This window comes from Phascolarctos cinereus, unplaced genomic scaffold (assembly GCF_003287225.1).
Source record: "Phascolarctos cinereus isolate Bilbo 61053 unplaced genomic scaffold, phaCin_HiC Scaffold_5;HRSCAF=322, whole genome shotgun sequence".
In the NCBI taxonomy this organism is placed as follows: domain Eukaryota; kingdom Metazoa; phylum Chordata; class Mammalia; order Diprotodontia; family Phascolarctidae; genus Phascolarctos; species Phascolarctos cinereus.
In genome coordinates, this window is record NW_027555958.1 from 324,321,890 (window position 1) to 324,349,729 (window position 27,840).

General features: G+C 43.3%; 1 long non-coding RNA gene across 1 annotated transcript; it reads left to right on the forward strand.

Annotated features, from left to right (window-relative positions):
• Positions 1 to 233: 233 nt before the first annotated feature.
• LOC110211883 (uncharacterized) lies at positions 234 to 27,745 on the forward strand. The gene is made up of 3 exons (XR_013487550.1): positions 234 to 341; positions 612 to 845; positions 27,592 to 27,745. It is a non-coding gene; the product is annotated as an uncharacterized LOC110211883 (long non-coding RNA).
• The last annotated feature ends 95 nt before the right edge of the window (positions 27,746 to 27,840 follow it).

The window sequence follows — 27,840 nt, forward strand, 5'->3', positions numbered from 1 at the left end:
AGCACCAAGCCCCCCAGCGGCTCTCCGTCGCCCCCAATAGAGCCCAGCCCCTTCCAGCTCTCAAACTCTTTTGTTTTAAATGAACTGGATAGAGCAGCATGGGACTGACTGGGGGAGGGGGAGGGAGCGGAGGCCCCGAGGGATGCTGGGAATTGTAGTTTTTCTAATCCAGCTCAGCGCGGGGTGGGCGGGGGAGGGACTGGGGGAACACATTTCTTGACTCAAGCCAAAGAAAGATGCGCCCCGCAGCCGCATCGCAGAAGCTGAAGAAAGGAAGCATCTTTGGCGGGGTGGGGTGGCCCAAAGAGGACCAAAGATGGTGCTGTGATTTTGCTAAGAGGGTGTGTGAACAAACAGCTCATTTTTGCAAAAGGCAAACGTTCTCCCCCTCCTTTCTTCCCAACACCCCCTCCCCATCCTCCTCCACCCCAGCCCCAGGTCCATCTTTCTTATGGAAATGAGGGAAGGCAGGAGGCAGGCCTGGAAGGAGGGAGGGGGGAACTGGGAGCAGGGAGCGGTCCGGCTCCGTCACTGCGGCTTTCTCTCTCTCTCCCCTCTCCCTTTCTTCCTCTCTGTCTCTTTCTTTCTCTCTCCCGCGCTCTCACTCACAGAACTAGATCCTGGATCCTGGCCTCAGTTCCATGTTCCCTGCAGAGACAAAGCTGAGATATGGGGAGAGGCGGGCTCCGTGGACTGTGGATTTTGGGGGGGGGGATTTAGAGTGGGCCGGGCTGGCGGGAGTGGGGGACCACAGACCAAGGACGGGAGTCCCCGTAGTCTCCAGACTGTCAGCTCACATCTTCCCAAGTTGGGGGACTCAAGAGATGTCATCTACAAGCAGAAAGGTGAGTTGATCAGTTTCCTTGGGGCACCTGACTGTGGTTTAAATCTGTGGGGTTCTCTTTGGAGAGCCAGTAACAAACTGAAAAGAAATTGGGGGGAGTTAAAGGGGAACTGGATGAGGGGAGATGGAGAGAAAGAGAGGGAGTGGAGGATAGAGAGAAGCAAAAGGTGTGGTAGCTTGGAACCCAGGTTTTCAGACCTTGGTCGTGAATACAACTGAAAAGTAGAGAGAGATCTGCACTTTCTTCCCGGCCATTGAATCCTTAGAACTGAACTTTTCCTCCTCCTTCACTGGACCTTGAGTCCTAGGTCAAGCCTTTGAGTCTTGCACTCTGTGGGGATTTGACAGAATTAGGTCGGGAGGGGAGGTTGGTGGGGGGGAGGTATGGGATCACTTGCCTTCAGCATTCCCCTATTTTTCTTTCTGAAAGAAAGAACTGCCAACTCCCCTAAAAAAAAGTGGGGGGGAATGTTGTAATTACAGAATGAAGGATCAAGGTCAGATAGACCTGAAAAGAACTTCCGAACTGAGTAACTTAGAACTGGATCAGGAGAGATGTTTCTTCTGGGAGGTTTTAAAAATAAGGGTCTTCTCAGGTGATTGGTGAGGAATAAGGTAACTACATTAATTCAACAACAGATATTTATTAAATGCACTGTATCCAATTGTGGCAGAGATTCAAAGTTTAGATAAGACACAGTCCTTGGGGGGACCCATGGAGTTTATAATCCAGAAGAGGAATAATAGCTAACATGTATGTAGCACTTCAGAATTTACAAAGCACTTTGCACATCTCAGGGGTGGGGAACCTTCGGCTTTGAGACCACATGTGGCCCTCTAGGTTCTTTAGTGCAGCCTTTTGACTGAATCTAAACTTCGAAAAACAAATCCTTTTAGGGGATTACTCTTTTTTTAGGGGATCCTTTTAGGGGATTTGTACTGTAAAGTTTGGATTCAATCAAAAGGCTGAACTTGAGGGCCTACATGGCCACATGTGGCCTCGAGGCCTAGGGTTCCCGTATCTTATTTAATCCCCTTGTAAGCCCTGTGAAGTAGGTGCTGTTAAGATGAGGAAACTGAGGCTGGGACAGGTTAAAGTAATTTGCCTAGAGTCACACAAGCAGGTAAGTGTTAGAGGTGGTATTCAAATTCTGGTCTTTCTGATGATGCTAAGTCCAACATTCTATCCACCATGCCAAGCTGCCTCTCCAGAAGACTCAAATACAGATACATGAAATATGCATTACATGATAAGTACATTAGAGTGTTGCAAAACAAAGTGTTACCTGAAGTGTGAGAGAGAAGGTTTCTCTAGTGTTGTGTTTTGGGGGTGGGGAGTGAGGCAGGAGGGGGCAGTGAGGAGATTAGTGAAGTCTTAGACTCTGAGTTGAAAAAGATTCCCCAGAGGAAATCTAGTTATTCAGACTCCATTTTGAAGACCAAGAAGCAGTTCATTCCACTTTTACACAGTATTCATTGTTGGTAAACTTTTGGCATACATTGAACTGAAATTGTCTCTCTGCAATTTCCACTCATTGCTCCTATTTCAACCGTCCAAGGCTAAACAGCACAAGTCTCATCTCTCTTTCACACAACAGCCTTTCAAATACTTGAAGAGAGCTATCAAGTCCCCACTTACGTCTTGGCTTCTCTTGCCAAAATATCACTAGTTCTTTTATCTGTTCCGCAAATGGTATAGTCTCCAGTCCCCTCACCATCCATTCTTGTTGCCCATATTTGAACAGGCTCCAGTTTGTCAATGTCCTTTCTGTAAAGAGTTATTATCCATAGGAAGGGTAGGGGCTTTGTGGAGAAAGTAGCATTTGAATTGGGCTTTAAGAGATGAGTAAGAATTAAGTGGTCAAAGAGGTGGAGAGAGGGCATTCCAGGCATGGAGGACAGTAAGAACAAAGGCACAGAGGTAGTTAAGTGCAGTGCATTTTCCAGGGGGAGTAGGGCTGGTTTGGTTTGGTTAGAACATAGCATGCATGAAAAGGAATTTAAGACTGAAAAGAAAGAGTGGCACCACTTTGTGGAGGGCCTTGAATGCCAGGAAAAGGAATTTAAACTTTACTAAGTAGATAATAGGGAATTATTGATTTTTTTAAACAGAAGAGTGAAATGATCAATGAAATCTAGGTGTTCCTCTTTTGGTCCTTCCTTGGACCTGAAATGGGATTGGGCCAGTTAGGAGTTTAGCAGCCTGATGTCTGGATCTCTTTTGGATCTTTTCCCAGGATGAAGAGGGTCAGGACAGTATTCTGCCTTTATAGAGACAAACTCCAAGAATAGATTGTTTGTACCAATTGCTTTAAAAGAGAATAAAAATGAGCACCTGTGGAACCCAGGAGTGAAAGGAGAGATGAGGTTGGGAGACAGGGGGAAGGACATTAGCAGCTGAGGCTAAAGGTGCTTGAAGATCTTGGTCTGATGATCTCTGGCTCGCTCTTGACTCAGAACAAGTTGGGAACAGTTCACATTGGAGGAAAGACTAAGGATATGGAGAGGAAGTGGGGCTGGGAGAGAGTGAATGTGATAATAGAAAGAATCAAGGGAAGAATGATGGGAATAGGACAGGTAATAGGGATTTGGCATACCCAGAAAGCAACAGCAGAGGGATCAGGCTAGCATCACTTTAGAATTGCCAGGGATGCGTTAGGAGCCAGCACCAAATTACAGGAAGTTTCTATATGTGTACACATAATTTTTTTTTTGTTATAGAGCCGTCTACAGAAACTCTCAAAGCTTGTTCTGGTCTCATGGAGCAAGAGTGGGAAAGGGTGAAGTCCTCTACAGTTAGTGGGGCCCACCCTTGGGTGGATGGAACTAATTGAAATTGTCCAGTTGTCAGATCTGACCCTGCCTCCCACCCCACTTTTGGTCCCTTGTGTTTTCTCCAGATTCTTGCTCTGGCGTCTCAACTGCTCTCAATTTTCCACCTCCCAAGCCAATTAAAGTCTGCAGATTAATGACAACCAAGACTATGACTAGGGGACTTGACAAGAGAGGCAAACAAAGTGGGGAGGGGTGGGAAAAAGAGTCTACTTCCTCCCAAGGAGAAGAACTGTGAAAGCCAGGGGGTCTCTGGAGATGTGCAAGGACAGGGTCCTTCCTAGCAGGCAGTTCCACTTTGTTTTTTAAAAATATTCTTTTTTTTTTTTTTTGCTTTTTTGGTGAGGCAATCAGGGTTAAGTGACTTGCCCAGAGTCACACAGCTACCTGATGAGTGTCTGAGGTCACATTTGAACTCAGATCCTCCTGACTCCAAGGCTGGAGCTCTATCCACTGCGCCACCTAGCTGTCCCCAGGCAGTTCCACTTTAATAATAACAGGGGACTCTCCCCTAGAGGTAGACCAGGGCACTTTATTGGTGTCTGGAAAGTCCCTGTACACTTTGAATGCTGGATCAATGAAGGTATTCCTATTAAAAAGACCAGTGGGAGAGGTGTAGGAATTCAGTGCCTTGTTTGTGCACATGAAAGCACATGCATATAAGGTGTGCGTACATGTAGATGTGCATGCATGTGCTCATGCTTTGCATTCACATACACATTAGGGGTGTGTGTACATGTAAGTATATCTTACATGTATGTGCATAGGCACATGTCTTTGTGGGCACGTGCAAACATGCATGATTTTGTGCTGCATATATGTACATGTGTAAGTGTGTATAATAATAACTCATATTTAAGCACTTTAAGTTTTGTGAAGTGTTTTCCTCACAGACATAGGAGGCAGATAGTCTAAAGTCTTTCTCTATCCCCCACTTCCTTCTCAAAGGGTCTTGTGTCTATGCACGTACTATATTCCCCTAGTAGAGCATAAGCATGTTGAGGACATAGGGGATATAGGACAAGGGAATAAGCATTTATATAATATCTACTGTGTGCCAGGGACTTTATCAATAAATATTTGATCCTCATGACAACCCTGAGAAGTAAGTGCTGCTATTAACCCCATTTTACAGTTGATGAAAAGGGCAAACAAACATTCAGTGATTTGCCCAGCATCACGCATTGAATAAGGAAGTGTCTGAGATCAGATTTGAACTCGGGTCTTCCTGATACCAAGCCCAACACTCTATCTGCTATGCCACCAGCTGCCTGACAGGAACTGCTAGCAGTCTTTTGTTTCTTGCATTTACAATTGGTCTGTAGAGGCTCCATACTTTTCGTCGAATTGAAGTACCAGGTGTAATATTCCCATTTTGCAGATAAGGAAACTGAGATTAAGGGGTGGGAATTGATTTGCTGAAGATAATACAATTAGGAAGTGTCAAAGCTAGAAATAGAATCCACGTGGCTCCTAACTTCAAATCCAGGGGACTTTTATTGGAAAGAGAATTTTTCCTCTTCTATCACATTCCCAGATATCTCATGCATTCGTATGCGTAGGCACACATGTATGTACACATATATAAGCTCATTCAGTATGTGCACATGTATTGCAGGCATGTTGAGGCATATAGGTCATGTGCTTGTGTGTGTTTGTGTGCGTGCGCTGGTGTGTGCGTGTTATATACGTGTGCAAAGGAGTGCAAATGATCTATTGATCCATAAAGCACTTTGCAAACTTTAGCATGCTATGTAAATATCAGCTGTTGTTGTTAGATGATGATGATGATGAAGCTCAAGGTATCCCAAAGTCTTAGTGCATTTTCAAGTTATTAAAACTTAAAACTGCGTTAACACTTATGGGACACCGTATTCTAGGCCAGCACTACCAGGTATATAGTTGGGGAATGGTCTGTGGTGAATCCCAGCCAAATTCTGTTACAGCGTCATTGTTAATAGGAAATAGGATTCAAAACTGGCAAGACACCCCTGCCCCCAGATCATCTAGTCCAGGGGTTCTTAACCTTTTTTGTGTGTGTCCTAGACCCTTTTAGCAGTCTGGGGAAGCCTATGGACCCCTTCTCATAATGATGTTCTTAAATGCATACAATAAAATACATAAAATAACAAAGGAAACCAATTATAATGAAACAATTATTAAAAAAAATTTAAATTCACACAATCTAGATTAATAACCCCTAATGTAATCTATCCCCCTCATTTAAAGGTGAGGAAACTGAGGCCCAGAGAGAGAACTGATTTGCAAGAGATCACAGAGCTAGTAAGCATCTGAGCAACCATTGGGAACAGAAGCACTCTTTTGAGAGATGGCTCCCCAGCACTCTGCTAGGAGTCTAGGATGGGCTGAAGGAAAGCTAGTATCAGAGCTTGTCTCCTAGCAAAGTGAAATGACCCAAAACATTGGTTCTGAGCCCTACAAACCAAGCTGACTTTGGGGGAGTATGTATAGGTACACACACACACACACACACACACACACACACACACACACATTCTTTTTAGAGTTCTGATGCAAGCAGAGGTCCTTATACAAGGTGTCCCAAAAGTCTCTGTGCAGTTTTAAGTGATCAAATAAAAGTAAAAGCTACTAAAACTAAATAATTATTAAATAAAATGAAAAGCTATTCAATATTAAAACTGCACTAAGACTTTTGGGGCAGTGCTTAAGCAAACAACTAGCCCTGGGAATAGAAGGTTAAACAGAAACCCTATACTTGCCTTTCCTAGCTGTTCTCCTCTCCCTGCAGACATTAGCCAGTTAATAGAAAGTATAGAAGATACCAAATACGAGGGGCATCTAGCTGGTGCAGTGGATAGAGCTCCGGCCTTGGAGTCAGGAGGACCTGAGTTCAGATGTGGCCTCAGACACTTGACACTTACTAGCTGTGTGACCCTGGGCAAGTCACTTAAACCCGATTGCTCATCAAAAAAGGCAACAAAACAAACCCCCAAACTGGAAAATAGTAACTAAAAGATAATCCCCAAATTGCTTATATTTAGCTTTGAAACACAATCATAATCACAATACATGTATATATATAAACATAAAGGGGAAACTTGGGTATGAAGTAGTAAGAGAAATTCTGGAGCCCTAATTTTATAGACCAGAAAAATTCTATTGAGTGCGTGTATAGGTGTTAATTTAAAGGGAAGGAAAGAAACAAGCATTTATTAAGTGCCTACTATGTACCAGGTGCTTTGTGAATATTAACTCCATCTTTACAATAATCTTGAGAATTAGGTGCTACTATGAATCCCATTTTACTGATAGAGAACTGGGGCAAACTGAGGTTAAGTGGGTCACATAGCTATTAAGGAAGTATATGAGTCAGGATTTGAACTCAGGTCTTCCTGACTTGAGGCATCATCTAGGTGACTAAAGGAGCAGTAGGTAGAGGGTAGATGGTGTGGTTCTGGTTGTGGGTGTGTTATATCCTTTCCTTCACCTGTCACCTGTAATTAATGTCTAGACACCAAAGTACCTAAGGGAGTGGAAGAATCCCCCTTCTCCCATCTGGAGACATCATGCTCAGAGCCTCTTGAGAGGAGAAAGGCAGAAGCATTAACAACTCACAACACAAGCCCTACCTAGAAAACTGTCCCTTTAAAAGGTCATTGCATCTATCCTCTTGCCTCCCTTGATCTTAGCCAGAAGAGGCTTCCTTCTCTGTTTTTCTTTTTTTGTTTTTTTGGTTTTTTTGGCTCGGCAATGGGGTTAAGTGACTTGCCCAGAGTCACGCAGCTAGTAAGTGTTACGTGTCTGAGGCCGGATTTGAACTCAGGTCTTCCTTAATCCAGAGCTGGTGCTCTATCCATTGCACCACTTAGCTGCCCCCTCCTTCTCTGTTTAAAGAATTTTCTGACACTCTATCTACTTGTCCAACTTCTACCTTTTCTTGAGGTTTCCTCTTCAACTTACAGTGGAGATAGAATATAGGGGCAGCTAGGTGGTACAGTGGATAGAGCACTGGCCCTGGAGTCAGGAAGATCTGAGTTCAAATGTGACTTCAGACACTTACACTTACTAGCTGTGTGACCCCGGGCAAGTCACTTAACCCTGACTGCAAAAAACCCCACAAAAAACCAAACTCCAAAAAGGCAGAATATGCACCATTAATGAAGTTCTAGGGATATCATAGGATCATAGATTTAGAGCTGATAGGGGCCTTAGAGATCATACAATCTAACCCTATCCTTTTATAGAGGAAGAAAATAAAGCCCATAAAGGAAATTACTTGCCCAAGGTCACACTGCCAGTAGGTAACTGAGTCATGAATCATACCTTATTTGCCATCTATGTGTGGAAAAGAATCCCAGCAACAATATTCTGTCTTTTGGTTTGTGTGAAGGACTCCAACGGGGGAGTCTACTGCCTCCCAAGAAAGCCCATTCTACTTTGAGATGGCTGTAATTACTACAAAGTTTTTCTTTACATCAGTTATGAATTTGCAACATCTACCTATTGCTCTTAGATCTATTCTCATGATAGCCCTTCAAATAATAATAATAATAATAGCTAGCATTTATATAATGGATTTTTACCCAAACCTGGGAGTTAAGTACTATCATTATCTCCATTTTACAGATGAAGAAATCAAGGCAAACAGAGATTAAGTGACTTTCCTAGGGTCACACAGCTAGTAAGTATCTGAGGCTGGATTTGAACTCAGGTCTTCCTGACTCCAGGTCCAGCACTCCACTCATTATGCCACCTAGCCGCCTCTGAAACATTCATTAATCTTCTACTATATACAAGATACTGGGATTATAAGGACAAAGCAGAGAACAGTTGCCGCCTTCTATTGGAAGTGATAGGACACTTAAAGAGATAAGTAAATGTGAGATACACTAAGGAAGGAGAGAGAACAGTAACATCTTACCTTTTGTGTATTATAGACTTCTTTGGAAGTCTGATGAAGCCTACAGACACTCTCCAAGAATAATGTTTTTAATTTCTAAAATTAATTAATTAATTAATTTTTCGTTTTCAACACTCACTTTCATAAGCTTTTGATTTTTCAATTTTCTCCACCTCCCTCTCCTCCCCACTCCCCAAGACGGCATGCAGTCTGATATAGGATCTACATATACATATTAAACATATTTTCACATTAGTCATGTTGAGAGAAGAATTAGAACCAATGGGAGAAACCACGAGAAAGAAGAAACAAAAAGAGAGCAATTTTTGATCTGCCTTCAGACTCTATAGTTCTTTTTCTGGGTGTGTATAGCATTTTCCACCATGAGTCTTAAGAATAATGTTTTTAAATGCATAAAATAAAACACACAGTATTATGAAGGACAGTAATTTGATTGAAATAGTTATCAGAATATGTAAAAAAAATTCATCGATCCCAAGTTACAAACCACTGATTGAGGGACTAGGAAGAGCTTACATTTGGGTGTGACACTCAATTTAGCCTCAAAGAAAGTTAGGAATTCTAAGCTAGTGTGGATGCAAAAGAAGGGCTAGTTAAGCTGGGGTGTCATTAGTAATCATGTGGATAAAAAGTTGAGAATGAGTATTAATTCAATAATGATAATTATTATAGCTGTACAAAGCACTATGTGCCAAGCTAACCTTAATATTATCTTATTTCATCCTCATAATAACCCTGGAGGTAGGTGCTAATGTGATCCCAATTTTACAGATGAGGAAACTGAGGCAAACAGAGGTTTAAGTGACTTGACAGGTAGTATATGGCTGAGGTCAGATATGAACTCAGGTCTTCCTGACTCCAGTCCTGGTATGCTATTTACTGCAGCACCTAGCTGCCCCAAATTCAAATCATAATAGTGTGATAGAAGCAAACAATATAAGTGGGATTCATGCACACAAAACAGAGCTATAAAAAGCAGTCTTGGACCAAGCAGGAAAATGAATAGGTCAGTTCACACAGACTTGGGGGGAATAGGGAGAGGGAAGGAAGAGAGGGAGTGTCCATGTCCAAAGTTGTTAGAGAAGGCTTAGGAGCATGATAAGTAGATGAATTAAAACAAATTTATTAAGTACTTATTATGTGTCAAGCACTAGGCTAAATGCTGGGGATGAGAATAGATAAATAAAATGGTAGTTGCTCTCAAGAAACTCACATTCTAATGGGGGAAGATGATAGATTTTAGCTGTAGTCCCGATGGCAAGGATCCTAACACTGAGAACTGATAGGGACCTTAGAGGTCATACAGTCAGTTCAACAATCTCATTTTACATGTAAGGAAACTGAGGACTAGAAAGAGGAAGTGATGCAGCCAAAGTTACATGGATGGTGGATCTTCTTGGAGGATGGGTTCTACACAGGAAGAATGGTATGAACAAAGAAGTGGCAATAGTGGGCTGGAGATGAGCCTGGGAGGTTAGGTTGGGACCAGATTGTGAAGGGCTTTGAATGCCAGGATAGAGAGTTTGGGCTTAAATCATTAGACATATATACTCATTCTCTCCTTGTACCCCTCTGATGGGGTGCTTCCATTGTGTAACATCTCCCCTGCACCCCCAGTTTCCCAGAGGAGTACAGCTCAGAGAAATGCCAGGGGCAGGATGGCCAGATCCCCTCAAGGACAGCTGGTTAGCGAGACCCCCTGGTGGGAGAGGAGGCCAGACCAGGGTGTCTCAGCAGCAGTAGACACTGGAGCTGTGACAGTTGGTTCCTGGATTCCTCACCCAGTGGCGCCAGCTCTGGTTTCGGCCTGGGGGGGAGGGAAAAGGGCAGGGATCTAGACACCTGGATACCTGGTGCCAGCTGGGGGTGGGGACTGTCCCTGGGGGAGGGCTGACAGGGCTGGAATTAGAACCTCTGAGCTAAGAGTCAATAAGTTAGTCAGCAAGTGATGTAAGCTCATTGGTGAATAGGGATTGTTTCATTCTTTAATGAATGAAACTAACTCTAGCACCTAACTCAGTGTCTGGCATGGTACTTAATAAATGGTTGATTGATTGAACATGTATTATTGAGCACCTACTCTGGACCCAGGACTATACTAGGCACCATGGGGAGCTATCAAGAGGTATAAAATATGATTCCCACCCTTTATTTTATTTGGGGAGACAAGACACAGATGGACAGATAATACACAACATGGAATGTGATAAGGACCAAATAAATGCCTTTAAAGAGAGCAGAGAGGGGGCAGCTAGATGGCACAGTAGATAGAGCACTGGCCCTGAAGTCAAGAGGATGTGAGTTCAAATCTGACCTCAGACCAAACACTTGACACTTACTAGCTGGGTGACCCTGGGCAAGTCACTTAACCCCAATTGCCTTTTCAAAAAAGAGAGAGAGAGAGAGAGAGAGAGAGCGCGCAGAGAGGCATGGGCTGGAAGCATCCAAAAAGGCTTCTTAGAAAAAGTGAGACTTTAGCAGGTCTTTGAATCACAAAAATCAGATAAAGACAATTGGAAGGCTAGGGCATCCACTTAATACTTATTAAGACCTGCTATGGGCCAGGCACTGTTCTCAGCACAAAGAAAGGAAGACAGTGCCTGACCATGAGGAGCTCACAATCTAATGACGGAAGGTACTAGAAGTAAGAATAATATGGATGGGCTGTCTGTAGAATGTAGGATTTTAGACTAGAATGAGAGAAATGGAGGGAAGACCTCAGGAACCAAGGTGTCTGAAATAGATATACATGAGGGAATGAACTCAGGGAGTTGGCAGGCTGGCTCAAACTCGGGTAGTGGAGGAAAAGGAAGGTGGGCAGGAGCGCGTGCTCTGAGTTTGCCCACCAGGTGGCACTGTAGGCCAGGAGGTGGGACTACTGAGGGCCAGAGACGTTGATTTCATGCCTCACTTGGGTTGTAATGTGTGTATGTTGACTTCTTCCTCCAGCATCTCATGTTATTCCTTTTGAGGATATCTCGTCACTATCCCAAGTCAGTCCCTCGTCTTTGGTGGTCCCCATTGTCTGGGTGTTGTAGACTCATGGAACTCATGGAAGTGATGGAACGGACCCTAAATGACACCTATTCCAAACCTCCCCTCATTCTATAGGTAAGGAAAGTGGGGCCAAGAAGAGGTGATGTGACTTTTGGATGGCTTGGAATGAGGGGAAGAACAAAGATCCTTTTTTTTTTTTTGTGAGGCAGTCAGTTAAGTGACTTGCCCAGGGTCACACAGCTAGTGAGTATCATATGTCTGAGGCCAGATTTGAACTCAGGTCCTCCTGACTCCAGGTCTGGTACTATATCCACTGCACCACCTAGCTAGCTGTTCCCAAAGATCATGTTTTACAGATCCTAGAAGAGAGATAGAATTAAGGCATATGAAGATTAAGGAAAAATCTACAGGATCTCAGCTCTGCACATGGCTCTTACATATGTTCTCTCCCCTTTTCAATCATCTAATTATGTGTCTCCACTTCTATTCCTCCTCTACTCCTGTCCCCCATACAAGTCACAGTCCTCTATTCATTCTACCTGACCAAAGTTGTTATTGAGAATATGGTCTCTTGATTCTAACTCATTCCTCCCCCAGGAGACCAGGACAAAGGACAACACACCAGTGCTCAGCACATCAACAGTACAGTGCCTAGCACATAGTAGGTGTTTAATAAATACTTTTTGACTCGATTTGACAAGACCAAGGACTCCTATGCCCCATACCCACACATTAGCATTTAGGAAAAACACATTCCTTGCCTTCATTGAACTCCAATAGATTTTTCAAGTGTACCCTCTCCTTATCCTTCCATTTGCCTCTCTTCCCCTCCAGCCCAGGCTTTCAGTTCCAGGCAGATAAATCTGTTCAGTTCACACAATTCACTACCTATAATGCAGGAAGAATAAGAATTATTCACATTTCTAGTGTTTTAAAAAATAATTTTATTGATCTTTTGTTTTTATATCATCTAAATTTCCCTTACTCCTGTCTCTCCCTCTTCCCAGCTAGCCATCTCTTGTGCTATAATAGGTTTTAGGGTTTTTTAAACCTTTTTTCTTTTTTTTTTTGGTGAGGCAATTGGGGTTAAGTGACTTGCCCAAGGTCACACAGTTATAAGTGTCATATGTCTGAGGTCAGATTTGAACTCAGGTCCTCCTGACTCCAAGGCTGGAGCTCTATCCACTGTGCCACCTAGCTGCCCCTTTTTAAACCTTTTTAACATCATAGGTCCCTTTGGCAGTCTGAAGAAGTGTATGATCCTTTTCTCAGAGTAATGTTCTTAAATGCATATGATAAAATACATTTCATTACAAAGAAAACCAATTACATTGAAAGTTATCAAAATATTTTAGCAATAATAATAGCATTTATGTAGTGCTTTGAGGTTTTCAAAGTGCTTTACAGGGGCAGCTAGGTAGCGCAGTGGATAGAGCACCGGCCCTGGAGTCAGGAGGACCTGAGTTCAAATCTGGCCTCAGACCAAACACTTGACACTTACTAGCTGTGTGACCCTGGGCAAGTCACTTAACCCCAATTGCCTAAAAAAAAAAAGACAAAGTGCTTTACAAATATTATTTCAGTTTATCCTCACAATGACCCTGGAATGTAGGTGATATTATTGTCTCCATTTCACAGAGAAGGAAACTGAGGTTGATGGGGATTAAGTGACTCGCCTATAGTCACACAGCTAGTAAATATCTGAGGCTGAATTTGAACTTAAGTCATCGTGACTTTAAGTCTAGCACTCTATCCACTATGCTAATGTGCTTTGTTAAAAAAGAAAAAAGTTCACTGATTCCCTGTTCTATGTTTTAAAGTTTGCAGAATACTTTACTTACAATAGCCCTGTGAGGTGGGTAGTATAGGTATCAAATCCATTTTGTTTATTTTTTTTGAGATTTTTAAAAAAAATTTTATTTAAATTATTTATTTTTAAGGCAGTTGGGGTTAAGTGACTTGCCCAGGGTCACACAGCTAGTGAGTGTCAAGTGTTTGGTCTGGGGCCAGATTTGAACTCAGGTCCTCCTGACTTCAGGACCGGTGCTCTATCCACTGCACCACCTAGCTGCCCCTATCAAATCCATTTTACAGAGGGGAAATTAGAGTAGGAGAGGTTAAGTAACTTGCTAGTTATTCAGCTAGTCCTCCTGACTCCAAATCCAGTGCTCTATCACCATGGTATGCCTTTCTCCATTCTTTCAATTTTCCATTACCTAGCACAGTGCTGTGCTCAATAAGTAGGTGCTTAATAAATGTTCATTGAATTTCCACTGGCCATTCTCCTGCCTTTCCTCAACCGCAGGAGCCTATCCTATCCTCTACCCCAGCACCATTCCATCCACCTTCTCAACTTTATATTACTGTCCTCCAGGGAGCCTTCCTCCCACATTATATCTAACACCTATCCCACTCTGCTATCCCAAACTCCTTTCTCTTTCCCCAAGTAAGATACATAAAGCTACATCTGAAACTGTCTTTGTTTCTATTTTAGTGTTCTGTCTTTTTTATCAGATTATAGGCTCCCTAAAGACAGTGATTGGGGCTCTCCCTATTAGACTGGTAACTCCCCAAGAGCAGGTATTTTTTCCTCAGACTATGAGTGTGATCCCTTAGAGCAAGGGCTGTATCTCTCCCATCACACTAGGGGCTTCTTGAAATCAGATATTGTGTTTTCTTCCTCTGAATATCTCCACCCCCAACCCCCCACCCCATCCAGCACATAACTTATCCACAGCGGGCTGAGGATTGAGAAGAGCAGACAGGTGGTTTCACTTTGTGTGCTGGATGGGTGTGTGGGGGTGGAGCCAGCCTAGGGAGAGTCTGAGCCACTAGGTGGCATATCCAATCTGGCTGCTGGCCAAGGTGCTGCCTCTTGACTGAAGGGAATTGAGTTGGGGTGTTTAGACATGAAAAAGAAATCCGGTCCTGAGTACTAAGATGAATGACACAGAGTGCCATAAGCAAGACAGTACAACTGGGGCTTCCAGGACAAGTTTTCCCGCTTTATGTGTCTTATGGATCTGAAAAAGTCTCAGAATAGAAGAGAGGAGCCGAAGGGAAAGTAGGAGAGAGGGACAGTGGCTTAGTGGGCAGAGGGAGTCTGGGAGATACTAGGAAAAAGGGAAGAGAGCTTGGGTGATTTTTAAGGAACTCAAAAGGACTGTGCATATGATATTCAAATAAGATTCCCAATGAGTCAAAGGCTAAGGCCAAACAAAACTCGTTACCAAAAAAAATTTTTTTTAAAAAGCTAGGAACCCAGACCACTCTCTGGGGAAATGGCGTTGGTGGTAAAACTCAGTCACAGAGAGGGAAGGAAAGAGGCCCTGTTGCTATGGAAATGGTGGTATTTGTGGAGAGGAGGGGACTCCTGGGTCCCTTGGGCTGTGGAGCTGTGATTCATTGCAGGAAAGGAAGGGTTGCCAGGGGCAGCAGGGTGTTTGGGGGAACCCAATGCTTTTCTGGCTCCTTCTTCATCCTCCACATTCTCCATTCCTCTGCCTCAGGATCCTGGGGAAGGGGAGGAAGAATCAAGTTTGCACACAGCCCCCTTATTTTACAGAGTATGAAACTGAGGCCCAAAGAGATTAAATGATTTATCCAATTTCATACCAGCAGAACACACAGCCAGGATTCATACTAAGGTACCTTGAAATCTAAGGCCCTTTCCACGTTAATATATCTTTGCTTCAATATGGAGGACATCCCTTCCTTAGGTACTCCCACAGCATTCCTTACCTGTCTTAGTTTGCCCAGTAGAGTACAGTATAGAGGAGTTCAAATTACTAGAGACAAAGCAAAAATAATTAAATTTGTTGAAGTGAACAATTAATCCTACAACTTTTTACATCTTTAAAAAACTTTAATATCTAATGTGTCCTCCCTTTGCTGCAACCATTTGCTTTACATAATTTGGCATTGAGTTCACAAGATTTTGACATGTATGCTTAAGTCCTTCACCATGAAATGGAATAGTAAGGGTACCTTTGGGAAGCAGTCTAACCTTGTTTATATAAAACCCATAGGTTTTCAATGAGATTTAAATCATGCCAGTTCCCAGGCCGTACAAGTATATTTATCTCCATCTCTTGGATACACCTCTTAACTTTTGTGATGTGTGGCATGGTGTAAAATCGTGTTATAGCATTCCACTTTAATTTTGGAAATGTCTGTAATTCTGAAACAATTCTGATTCATATTATTGAAATGCTTGATAAATATTCTAATAAAAAATATATATATTTATCAGAGTTTATAATTACCTCAGTGGAGACAAATTTTCTAGGCCCACTAGAAATTTTTTAAAAGTTCTCCAGACTTTTTTTGTAATGGATGTTTTATAGTCTGGGGAAATGCTCAGTTTTTAAACATTCACCTGGAATTTTTCTGACAACAGCTTTGATATAGCCTTGAATGAAGAAGTGAGTCTCATCACTAAAAATTACCTTTCCCTCAATCTTTAGTACACCAGCTTTGGTATTATCTTTCTCTTGACAGGTATGTTTTCTTCATAGCAATGGTTAACAGCAGTTGGTTTTTTTTTTCTAAGCTGGTCTTCTTGCTGTTCTTTCAGCTTGAAAAAGCCTATGCCACACTAAAGGAATCAATAATACCAACTCATTAAGTTGCCAGGTTCCTTTGAAAATCTTTTCTTGTTTTCTGAGAATGAATTAGATTGTTTTACAGCAATAGTTAAGTTCTTTATTTTAAACCATACTTGAGTGTGAGTGTTTCATTCTGTTGTGGGCTTGAATGATCCTTGAAATGCTTTTCTGTCCCACACCAATAGGCACTGCAATATCTCTAACAGTCATTGAAGTGTACTCTGTAAAAGCAACTACTTTTGTACCTTTCCTTGGAGGAATATCCATTCTTACAATCCACAGAATTAAAACAAAAGGGAAGAATGAAACATGTGAATGGGATTAAATCTAGCACTTAGAGAACTAGCTAAATGTAGGGAAACCAGCTCAATCTGGTATCACTTGGTCAAGGTCTTACATTGTGTCATAGCACACAGGAATGATCATTGCTATCTCAGAATGAAGGAGATAGGGACTGGACCTGTAATTTCATTCATAAAGGGAACTTCCAAATGAGTAAACTCCTTCTACTAATGTAGGTTAGTGCTTTTCCTGAAACATATAGTTTTAGAGAGTTGTCTAGAGTACTGAGAGATTTAAGTGATTTGCCCAGAATCACAGAGCCAGTATGTGATATAGGCAGGACTTGAACCCTCTAGCTACTACACCATAGTGCTTCTCTATACAAAATGAAACTATATCAAAAGTACTGCTTGTCCCAATTAATTTGACATTCCACCATAGATCTTTTGTAGAGAGGAGTTAAAAGAAAAAAATGGTGCTCTCTTGTCTGATGCCCACAGGGCCAACTGTTGAAAACCATGTTTATCTAACATTGTGGTGAAATTCAGTGGGCTACATCTCAGCAACATTGCCTCCACACACATCCCCTTCCCTTTTTCCTTGGGCAGGGGTATGAAAGTGGGGGGTGGCAAAGTAAGGGGAGAGTTGTCTCTGCCTTCCTAAAAGTTTTGGAGTCTCCACATGACCCTATCATGCTACCACCATCTTCAAAAAGATTAGTTTCATTCTTCCTCATCCACTGGGCTTCCATCTACCCCCAGTTTCAAGAGGAAATGGGGATCCCCCTCCTCCAGGCCCTTGGTGGCAGGTGCCATGAAAGAGGAAAGTCCCTACCCCACCCAAGACTTAGAGAAATATCTTCAGGCTGAAACAGAAAGATTGGCATTAATAAGCTCTTTGTAAAGCACTTTAAGCAAAAATACATTATTCCATTTGATTCTCACAACAATTTTCTGAGATGAGTAGGACAGGTATTATTATTCCTACTCTACTGATGAAGATATTGATGGTGAAAAAGGGATGAATGACTTGCCCAGGTCTCACAACTAATCAATGGTGAAGCCAAGACTACAATCCCGGTCTTTTGACCCTCAATCCATTTCTCTTTCTACTATCCCACAGGACTTTTAAATTATAGAAATCACAGTATGTTAGAGTTAGAAAGATTTTTAACAATAGTAATAATCACTAGCATTTATAGAACATTTTAAGGTTTGCAAAAACACTTTTCAAATATGTCCTTTTATCCTCACAACAACCATGGGAGGTAGGTACTATTATTATCTTCCATTTTATAGATGAGGAAACTGAGGCTGAAGGAGGTTAAGTGACTTGCCCAGAGTCACACAGCTAGTATGTTGCCTGAGGTCAAATTTGAAATTGGGTCTTCTTGACTCCAGGTCTGGAGCTCTGGCTCTTGTGCCACTTAGATCATCTATTCCAACCTCCTCTTTTCTTAGCTAAGGAATTGAGGTCTCGAGAGGGGCAGTGACTTGCCTAAGGTCACACAGTGAATTAATAGAAGAGCTAGAACTGAAATTCAGATCACCTGCCTCCCAGGTGGTGTCTGTGACAGCAGAGGTAGAGAAGGAAGAGGCTAGCTTAGACAAATGAAAGAAGATGACTTCCTAGCAGGCCTGGTAGCAGTTAGATCATAGGATGGTATCTAAGAATGATTAGGGGTGTGGTGCAGATACCACTGTGCGATCTTTGATGGGACATCCTCTTTTCTGAAAAAACAATTATCTTCCTGTTAGGTGAGACTGGGAGATCGGAGGTCTAAGTTGTGCACCAATTTGCAAAGCACATCTAGAAGGGTTATTTTTGCCATGGATGATGATGGTGGCAACTCCTTTCCCTGGGGGTAGGAGGGACTTGTGAGATGGCTGGCTTATTTCTCTAGACCTCAGAGGGGTGAGGGGTGCCCAGAGACTGCTGGAGGCACGAGTACTAATTAGCTCAAGCTCCATAATGGGGCATAATTGCCTCCCTGTGATAGGCAATTAAAGGAATCTATCAATTAGCACTGTAAGGGAGACTTGATTCTGGTCCCAGGTTCAAGGACTAAGAGAGACTTAGGAAGAGCTGGACTGGTGGGCAGCAACTTCCCTCTCTCTCTCTCTCTCAAACTTCCTGTAACATTTCCCCTTTTCTATGAAAGACTACATGCAGGTGTGAGTATCTTTAGTTGCATGGGGTAGTGGAAAGAAGTTTGAAAGGGGTATCAGAAGGCCTAGATTGTATCCTGAGTAGCTCCCTTTGCCCTGTCTGGGTCTCAGTTTCCTTAGCTATAAAACTGGGATAATAACAACTGTCCTGTCTCCTTCATAGGGTTATTGTGCAGATTAAATGAGATAATGGATGTAACCATGTTTTAAAAAAAACTATGAAGTGCCATATGAAAATGATCATGAGTTTTGCTAAAAGATTGCTGTCTTTTATTGTTACATCACCTTCATTTGTGAATATGCCCCTCCCTTAGCTAGCAAGTCGCTCCTGGTAACAAAGAATAAAAAAATAGAGAATAAAAGCAGCTAAGCAAAAATAACACACCGACCTGACAGAATGTGATGTCTTGAACCAGAATTATATGTATATCCACCGCACAAAAAAGGAAATGTAAAGAAATCAATAAACGCTGCTGTTTCCTCACCTGTAAAACGACAAGATCAATTCAGTTTAACCAGTGTGTATTGAGTACCTACTATCTGCGAGGTGCTGCAGTGGATGGAGAGCTAGGCTTGTAGTAAAGAAGGCTTGAGTTAAAACCCTGTCTAGGCATTTACTAGCTGTATGACCCTGGACAAGTCATTGATCTTCTGTTTGCTTCAGTTTCCTCATCTGTGAAACCACCGGGGTTGTTGTGAGGACCAAATAAAATAATATTTGTAAAGTGCTTTGCAAACCCCAAGGTGCTATATACATATTTTTATTATGTGCTGGGGATACAAAGATGGATAGAACACACTCTTTAGGACCTTAAGATCCAACAGAAGAGGAGACCTAAGATATGTACACGATTAACTATCATACAAGAGTGAAGAGGGCAAGTGTAAAGTTGATGTTCAGGCCAGGTGCTATGACAACTCTGAGGAGAGAACGATCACCTTCAGATGAATATGTGTAGGCTTCATAGAAACTCATCTGTAAAATGAGGCAATTCCTTCCCTCTCCTGATGCCTTATGAATTGGGGTGAGAATTCCTGAGCCTATTAGAGAGCTTCATAGACATTGTGGTTAGGGAAACTTTTTTTTTTTTTGCTTTTGGAGGTGATCAGAATTAAATGACTTGCCCAGGGTCACACAACTAGTATATGAAGTTGGATTTGAACTCAGGTCCTCCTATCTCCAGGGCCAGTGCTCTATCCACTGTGCCACCTTGCCAACCCAGGGGAACTTATTAGGGCACTTAACCAGAAGACAAAAGGGAGAGATTTTTGTGAAAAGAGGGGATGGAAACAACCACAGAGAGGCCAGGTGAAGGTCCCACCCTTAGGAGTGGCCTGTGCCCTGTGTCAGAACCAGACCAAAGAAGACTGAGAGGGGCTGATATCTTGGGTCTAGCCCTGAAAGAGTAAGAGGAGATAGGTTGGCTTAGTTTAAAAAAAAAAAGTCATTGAAAATGATGCATGGTGCTGGATGCCTCTAATACTGAGGAGGCTGAGCCTAGTGAGTTGAAGCAGGCCAAGCCAATCAGGCATCCCCACTAAGTCCAGAAGTAATAGGGTGAGCCCCCAGGGCCATTAGGCTCTGTAAGTTGAGGGGGAACTACTGGGGCCATTGCGGGGGGGGGGGGCATAGTGCAGCAAAACAGAAAAATGGAGCAGGTCAAAGCTCTTGGGCTGACCAATTGTGGAATCTTGCCCATGAGTGGCACCCAGGATGGGTTTGATAAAGAGAACTAGTGTTGGGTTTTGGGGGGTTTTTTTATGATTCTAAGTTAGAAAACCTGGCTTCATGTCCCAGCTTGTCAGTCACTTACTACCTGTGTGACCCTGAGACAAATCAGACATCTCTGGGTCTCCATTTCTTCATCCATAAAATGAAAGGGATTGGCCTAAGTAATCTCTAAGGTTCTTTCTAAGCTTCAAACACTCTGATCCTCTTCTCCTTTGAAAGAAGCTTAAGAAGTGAAGCCATAAGCCCCTCAAGATCACCCCCCTTCCGAGATCCTTCATGGTTCAGGGCTCAGGTAAGTCTTCCCAATGGTCTAACTTTACTCCTGCTTATGGAGTGATAACCCCCTCCACTTCTTCAGTCTCAACCCGGGTTCCTCCTGGTTCCTTTGGAGTCTCTCAGCCGCCTTTTCCACACCCCCTTTTCATTAAACATCTTGTTTTAGTCTTTTTGAGAATGTGATTTGAATTAACTCTTGGGAGAAAATCGCAGAGCCTAGGGAAGAGGGGAGGGAAGTGTGGAGGGGGGAGTGAGTCACGTTTTCATTTGTGTGTGTTTTTTTCAAACTTTCCGTTGGAAGTTTGGAAAATAACATCCTTGGAGTTGCCAGCCTGGGGCTCCATTGGTTCTTCTATCCATCTGGTTTCTTCTTGTCTCTGGGTGTGGCTTTTCTGTAGGTTCTGCATTAATAGTTGTTCCAAGTCAAGTCAACAAGTATTTATTTAGTGCCTACTATGTGCTAGGCACTGTGCTAAACTAAGGATACAAAGAAAGGCAAAAGATAATCCCTGATATTAAGGAGCTCACAGTCTAATGGAGGAGATAACACTGAAACAATTATGTAAAAATAAGATACATATATATACACATGTAACTGGAGACAATATCAGAGGGAAGGCACCAGCATTAAGGCAGAATCAGAAAAGGCTTCTTGGGGTAGAATTTTAGCTGAGATTTGAAGGAATCCAGGGAAGCAGGAGACAGATGAGAAGAGAGAATTCCAGGGCGTGGGAGACAGCCAATGAAATGTATTGAAGGGAGTTGGGAGATGAAGTGTCTTGTTCAGGGACCAGTATCACTAGGTGGTAGAATCCTTGAAGGGGAGATATTGAAAGCTTTCCTTGAGTGTATGTGAGAGCAGGGAGTAATCATCCTGATTCTGACCACTTCCAACCACCTATCACTCAAAGAACCGTAGAATCAACAAATCTTAGAGATGCTAAAACCCTGTAGAAATAATCCAGTCCAAGTCCCCTAAATCTCAAAGCTTTACTGGATTTGGAGTCAGAAAATATGACAGCAGCTTACTGTTTGCATAAAGGTCTACTGCCCCCACCCCTTTGAATCTCAGTTTCCTCATCTGTAGAATATAAGCTCTCTGTTCATGCTTCTAGAACCTAGCTGAATGCCTGGCATAGTATAGGGTCTTAATAAATATTTACTGAATTGAACTGGATCTATTAAATTAATAATAATAACAAGCCTTTATATAATGCTTTAAGGTCTGCAAAGTATTTTACAAATCCTATCTCATTTGATCTTCACAATATCCCTGGGAGCTAAGTACTGTCATTATCCCCATTTTCTAAATGAGGAAACTGAGGCAAACAGAGGTTAAGTGACTTGCCTAGAGTCACAAAGCTAGTAAGTACCTCGGGCTAGATTTGAATTCAAGATTTTCTTTATTCCAAGCCCAACCTCTAATCACTGTGCCATCTAGCTTGCTATTAGTGGGGAGGTCACCTGGATGATCTCCGAGCTTCCTTATGACTCTAAAATCCTATGATCCATCTCCTTTGTTAGGTTGTTAGTCTCTGTACATTCTGTATTTAGGATTTAGAGCTAAAGGAGAACTCAGAGTTCATCTAGTCTCATTTACAGATGAGGAGACTGAGTCATAGAGAGGTAAAGTGACTTGCCGAAGGTAGTAAACAGCTAAGCCAGGATTAGAACCCAACTCTTCTGATGCCAGAGCCTATACCCTTTCCACTACTGCCATTTATATAATTTTTTTAAACATTTATAGTGTCTTATATAACCTCCTTTGATCCTTACAAACAGCCTAGTCCGAATTATAGGCTTTAACTCTTGGGGCTTAAAAAAAATTTAAGGACATGTCCATGGTGACACATTGAATAAATGGTGGGATTTGAACCCAGGCCTTTCTTACTCCAGGCCCAATATTCCTTCTCCTATATCCCCCCCACTAGATCAGTAGTTCTCAAAGTTTTTCAAAATAGTAGAACCCTTCAGTTTTAACAAAACTTTGGCAGAACCCCTGTAGCAAAAGCCTCTAAAATTATTATTTTTGATGTCTATTGCCAAACAAGATAAAGTTAATTTAAAAACCAACTTGGGGTATTACAGGGTTTCAGCACAGTTTGAGAAACACTGTGTTAAAGAAAGAGGTTCACTTTGTGATATAATCTTCCTCTTACCTCTGGCAGCTGCAGGGTCCATCTGTCTCTCCTTAAAGAGATGGAGCCCTCTCCACTCACCCAGGCCCTTTCTCCATCTTGGTAGTTATCCTGCCAAGGGTATCACTCCTGTAGCCTAATACCTAACACCAGTTGCCTCCACCCTATCCTTTGAGATACCACCTTTTGAATCTTAGCTCCCAGGCTGATTATTGTCCCCAAAGAAACTTTCCTGTTCTGGATCCTGTTATTGGCCCCTCCCTTCCTTTTATCCCATAAAGTCTCCCCAACCTTCTCTAGTATTACCTTCACTCTAACATAAATTGATAAAAGAACAAGGACCTGAGCCTTCCAGATTTGAAATGAAAAAACACATTTTGCTTTACGAATTGCATAGCAAACTTTGACTCTTCAGTAGAGGGGGTTCCCAGGACTCTACCAGTTCTTATCCCAAATCACTGAGAGTGTGCAGGGACCCTCTCCCATGTCAGATTGATATTGGGTTTATCCCCATCAAGCTGAGATATAAAGATCCTATGTAAAAGAAGACTCACAGAATTCCTTAAAAGGTTGAGAACTCCACATAAGAACAGCTATCTATGGGGAAAAGAGCTTCCATATGTGCGGAAGAAACCCAAAAGGAGGAACAAGGTAGTCTACTTGCATGAACCACTGCCTGTTGCCACAGACCATTGCCACCTCAGTTGCCCACAGGATCATCCCCCCCCAACCATCTTAGGCTTCCTCCATATCCCCTCCAACTTCTAACTTCCTTTGATGGAGAACTAGCCCTCCCCATCCTGGTGTTCACTTCACCCCCCTACCCCCTTTCCTTTATCCTTCCCCTTGCAGGCTGACTAATCTTTCCCAGTGGCTGGGCTGCCGTGCCAGCAGCAGTGAGAGCACACAACCACACGCACCACATCTGGCTTCAGTTGAGCATCCTTTCCTTCCCCCCCCTCCCCCTAGGCACCCAGCCCCACCCAACTCTAATTCGCAGCCCTGCTCTTTCCAGGCATTGAAGATTGCCCCCCTCCCTTCTTCACCGAGGTGCCCGATGGCCTAAAGTTGCAAGGGCCTTTCTATTTGTCCCCAAAATCTCCCCCTCCACCTCACTATCCCTTTTCTCCAGCCTCTCCTTCATAATTCCCTTCTCAGTCTTCCTTTAATCCTCCCTCCCTAGGCCTCCCCTATTTCCTTGTCATCTTCTTACTGAGATCATGCTAATCTTTATATTATTCAAAATTTAGTCTATATGCTGCCAAAGAAATACCCTTATTTTCTGTCTTCCCACCTAATCTCCTGTTTTCTCTTCTTCATTCCCCCCCACATTTATCAATGGGTATTTGGGGGAGTCTATACTTGGTGCCCTCAGGGAGGCAGTCCAAGCCTCCAGGTTGTCCTTGCAACCTAGGGTTAAGCCAATCCCCTCCATCTCTCTAGACTGTCCTCCTCAGCCCCCAGACCTCTGCACACAGGAAGCCTTACATGCAGGTCTATTTGGAGGTACCAGGAACCAGATTTCATGACATAGAGGGAAATGGGGTGACAGCTCTAGTGGGGGTGTGCAGAGAAGTCACAATAGTGGCCCCTGAGAGGGTGTGGGGGAGTACAGCCAGTTTCCCCAGAATCTGTGAGCCAGAGGGAAAGGGGGAGGAGCCTTACAGCCCTTCCAGCTATTGCTTTTTCTTCCTCCTTAGCAACGGGTAAATATTTGCCCCACCAGGATCTGGGGCTAAAGCTTCTGTGTTGGCCCAGCCTGTTGGGGCATTCTGGCCTTTTGTCTTTCATCTCCCCAGTTCCACCCCTCTGGCTCCCCCCAATTCTCTCACTGATCCTGGGTTCCAAATCCCTCTGAAATCTTTGGTGGGGAATGAGGGATGGGACTGGGCTTGTTCATCTCCACTCATTTTACCCTTATTCTTTCTTTACCTTTCTTCCATCCTCAATTTTTCTATGTCCTCTTTCACTTAACCTCTTCCCACAATCCCTCTTTCCCTCCTCTCCTCCTTCTGTGCTCCTGCCTCTTCTCTCTCCCTCACTTCTTCCTCTATTCTCCTTCCTCCTGTCATTCCTTTCTTCCTTTCCCTCTTTCTTCTACTATTGTCCTTCTTCTTTCCCACCTTCCTACACATCTCCCTAAATCTCCACCTGTAGTTCCATTCTCTATTCCTGAAACTGCCCAGTAGCATTTACTATTCTCCCTCTGCCCCTGGATACAGTAGCTCCCCAAAGAGATGTTCCTCTTCCCCAGAAGAGGAACTCAAAGATGCCTGGTAAGTCACTGGGGAAATTCTTCTCTAAGAATGTGCAGACTCCCCACCCACCTAGCACACCTCCCATAGGAAGCCAGCTCCACCCATCCCCAGGACAAAACTGAATCTCCTAGGTCCCAGCTTCATGGGTGTCAAGCAGAGCTCTGATGTTTTTGCTGGATGAAGCTCTCACCCCATCCTCTTGTCCCAAGGAAATCCAAGCCAGGAAATCCAGAGCCATTCTAACCTCCTTTGGAGGGAGCCTAAGCCAAAAGGAAACAGATGCCCCCTGAGCCCAACCCTGGGGCAGTGGAGGGAAGGCAAGGGAGGAATCTTGAGGAAGCCTCTAATTATCCTCAGGTGGGGCCTCTCCCCTTCCTCCCAGCTTGGAAACCTCTCCCTCTACCTAGCTTTCCATTGCTGTGGCTACTGTTTAGGACAGTCCTGCTGGATGAAGAGAGAAAGTCTGCAAGACAAGTACAGGTAGATGGGATCTGGAATCCCAGCAAAGAATAAGAAAAAAAAATGGGGGGAATGTGGATTGGTGTGAAATAGGGCTTGCACTTACACTGAGTCCTGCTCTCTGGGAAGTGAGCAGAGAGGCCCTGGATCATCCTGTCTGTCTCCCTGCCATCCATCATGTGGCACAGCGGCATTTTCACAGCCCAAACCAATGAGAAGGGTAGCTTTTCTTTTGAGAATCCAGAGAGAGTTAGTTCACACTCTTACTTTGTTTCACTCTATCCTCAGCCTGTTAAGGGGTCTTTCCTGGGACCTTATTCCCCCATCCCTTTTGCTATATACAGTCCCAGTTGTTGCAGTGGAGAGAAACTGGAAGGATGGAACAGTTGAGAAATGAAAGGGAGGGAAACAACCCATGGAATTTGATAGGAAAAGTCCTTCTTCCTCCACTTTTTTGCTTTAGAAAGGTTTTCTAGAGGAGGTGGGCTAGAGAGAAGAGAGATGGAGATAGAGCAGGGAAACTTCCTTCCAAGGACGGGGAGCAGAAGGCGTCCCCCATATCCTTCTCTTTTCACTTATTCTCCACTCTGGCCAGAGTTGTAATGTTTCTGTTTGTTTCCTTGGCAACAAGGAGAGGAAACCCCCATTCAGGAGGCCGGGGAGGCCCCAGGCAACGACAGACACACACGTACATATACACACACACAGCCTCTTACTCCTGCCTGCGTCAGAGCTCAGCTCCTTTTCCATTCTCTCTGCCTGCCCTTCCCCCTCAGGGGCCAGAGGGACTCGGGGTGCAATTTGCCCAACTTTCAGTCATTCTTAGACTCCCTTATATCCCTGAAGATGTTGGCAGTTTAGTCCCAAACCACCGCTGGCCTCATTTACATGTCTCCATTCAGAAGCCTGTTTTCATGACCATTACAAGACAGGTTCTGGTGAGGAGCATATGATGGAGACTTTAGGCTGAGGAAGAAGAGGAAAAAAGAAGGAAAAAGTCAAGAACTATACAGAAAATTTTTTTTGGGGGGGGGTGAGGCAATTGGGGACAGTGACTTGCCCAGTGTCACACAGTTAGTGTCAAGTGTCTGGTCTGAGGCCAGATTTGAGTCCTCCTGACTCCAGGCCCAGTGTTATATCCACTGCACCACCTAGCTACCCTTATACAGAAACTTTTTACCAAGGACCCCAGAAGTTGTCACAAAGTACATAAAAATACAGAAGCACAGCCCAGATTAGAGTAGTTTAATTGGTTATTATAGCATTGATAACAGACCTGTTGCTGATAATTTAGCCGCCCCAGTGCCAAGAGACGAGGAATGTCTAGAGAGGTACCATCTAATCCTTTTTCCTTGCTCCTCCACCAATTTTACACAAGAAGAGAGTCTCAGGTAGCAGTCTAGGGAAGCAAAGTTACTGACAATGGAAGTAACTGGATTGGGATGGGAAGAGAGCCCTAGACTTTCAGCTGAGTCTTTGTCATCCCCGAATGTGGCAGTACTTCGGGGTAGTTACATCTCTGAGGAAATGCCATTTCTTTTCAGCCAGATTTCTGTTCTGTCCTTTCCCTGACATTCATTCAACTCACAATCTGGTATCTAGTCTGGCTGTTACCTGGTATTGTTGATTGGAAATGTTGGGTTTCAGGGTCATTTGAGGAGCTCAGAATTTGGATTCAAGGTTTTTGTGGCTTTAGGAGAAAGAGTCTCCTTTAGGACATGGGATCAGAGTCTGGCATTAGACTCTCTTTGGAATCTGGATAGAGGATGTAGGGGGGAACTTGTCCAGGTTTACCAGTCCCTTGTCAACTTTCCCTGGCACAGAGATGAGGCTCAGAACCATCAGCCCTTCTCTGTGGGACCCTATAAAAGTAATGGCAATATCCTGGATTGGGCTGCCTGGTGAAATACGCAGCTTTTCCCTGTTATTGGAGGTCTCCAAGCAAAGGCTGGGTGACCATTTGTAAGGCTTATGGCAGAGAAATTCTTGTTCACATAACTAGGTAGATTGAATAGTCTCTGTATAGTCTTTTCCAACTTTGAGATTCTGATTCAGTCAGACAACAAATATTTATTATACTCTTACTATGTTTCAGGCACTGTGCTAAGCTCTGAGGATACAAAGGAAGGCCGAAGATAGTCCCTGCCCTCAAGGAGCCCATAATCTAATGGAAGGAGTTGTTTAGTCATTTTTCAGTCATGTCTGACTCTTCATGACATTGGACCCTTTTGGGGTTTTCTTGGCAAAGATACTGGAGTGGTTTGTCATTTCCTTCTCCAGCTCATTTGATAGATGAGGAAACTGAAGCAAACTGGGAGAAGACAGGCAAATAATTATGGGCAAA